Source organism: Onychomys torridus, unplaced genomic scaffold, assembly GCF_903995425.1.
Source record: "Onychomys torridus unplaced genomic scaffold, mOncTor1.1, whole genome shotgun sequence".
Taxonomy (NCBI): Eukaryota; Metazoa; Chordata; class Mammalia; order Rodentia; family Cricetidae; genus Onychomys; species Onychomys torridus.
This window is the reverse complement of record NW_023412518.1, coordinates 11,829-13,514: the sequence shown is the minus strand read 5'-3', so window position 1 is coordinate 13,514 and position 1,686 is coordinate 11,829. Positions and strand designations below refer to the sequence as shown.

The window sequence follows — 1,686 nt, the reverse complement described above, 5'->3', positions numbered from 1 at the left end:
TGAAGGATACCAAAACAAAATTTGAGTGTTTGCTACAAATATGATGTTTTATTAATGCAAAGCAATATAAAGATACACCAAGGTGATGTCTCATGTCTTTAATCTTAGCACTTGGGAGGCAGAGGCAGGGGGATATCTGTGATTATGAGGCCAGCCTGGTGAAAACTTCTAGGACAGCCAGCTCTACACACAGAGGAACACTGACATGAGGAGTGTTGATGTTGCTCAAGTCCCAGAAAGCATTCTTCCAACCTTTACACAGGGAAACCCTGTCTCGAAAAAACCGAAAAAATAAAGAAATAAAGTAAATAAACAAACAAACATAAATAAATAAATAAAACGGAAAGAAAAGAAATGTGATTATTAATCCCCCTTCCTCAAAATGGTGGGGCATCCAACTGGATCTTGACCCATTCCTCTGAGGAGAACCTCTTCACACAGTTGTCTTCAACATGCCAGGAATTGGGATCTGCAGCAAACATAGCACAGCAGAATCTTTCCACTCTCAGTGAACAGACATAGGAACACACAGCTCCTGCTCTGTGGACTGGGATGAATTTACATGTGTACTTTATCTTCTCCTGCTCCTCACAGAAGTGAGTGACAGGCAGCTGTTGGATGCACTTCTCTATCACACTCTCTAGATGCAAAAGATCACACCTCTCTGCTTCAAAACCAATGATTTGCTGGTTTTTTCCATCCAAACCAATGAACAAATATCCCCTGTCAGTGTTTGCAAGTGCAGAAACAGTTTTAGGGCGAATCTGTATAATCTTTTCTTTAGGGGACATTTTAACCTCTGCATGTTTTGATTTAGGGAAATAGAATGGCTCCTCAAGGGTCAACTTTTCCATGTTAAAAAATGTGTCAAGTTGTTTTAGTGTTAATTCCACAGGGAGAAATTATCCATGGCAACATTGTCTGAACTTGATCTCAGTTCAGCATCCTTCATGGCTTTCAGTTCAAATGAAGATAACAAACTTCTCACATAAAAATTTGTTTTTAATGTAAGGACATTATGACCAGAGATATATCAGATCCATGGTCTCACAAAAATTAAAAAGTAGCCTTTATGCTGCATGTAGTGTAGGTATTTATGAGAAAATGGAAGAATATCACCTAAAGAATTTTCCAAATCCAGTCCTACTCCATCTCTGGTCAATCTGTAATTGAAATTCATGATATGAGCCTTGATCACACCCCCTCCAGAATTTAGCAGAGAACACACAGCCTGTGAGATATTTTGGGCCTCTCTTCTTCTCTTTTGTGGGTCTTTCATTGACTTCCTATTCTCCTCTCCAAGTGATATTTCTGCTACAGATAGAATCAGTTCTGCATAGTACATCTCCTGATGAATGGCGATTCTCATTTTCGAAGCGCTCACTCTGTGTCCCAGATGATACTCTTTCCTGTAAAACAGACAGAGACATTATAGTAGGACTTAACCCATGAGAACAAGGTCTTTACAATACTGACCCAGAGCACCAACATCTGAGCTGCTCTGGATTAGTAAGGGTGAATGTGAGATATGATGTTTTGTTTTGAGACAATTTGAACAGAATACATTAACTTGTATGTAAAGTAAAATTTCATTTTTTTGACTTTTTTTTTTGATTGTATGCAATTAAGAAACTTAATTGTGCTGGGCAAAGGTAGCACACTCCTTTAATCCCAGTATTTCTAAGG

General features: G+C 38.6%; 1 pseudogene; it reads right to left on the bottom strand.

Annotated features, from left to right (window-relative positions):
• Positions 1–330: 330 nt before the first annotated feature.
• On the bottom strand, positions 331–1,279 carry LOC118575691 (annotated as a pseudogene).
• Between the last annotated feature and the right edge of the window lie 407 nt (positions 1,280–1,686).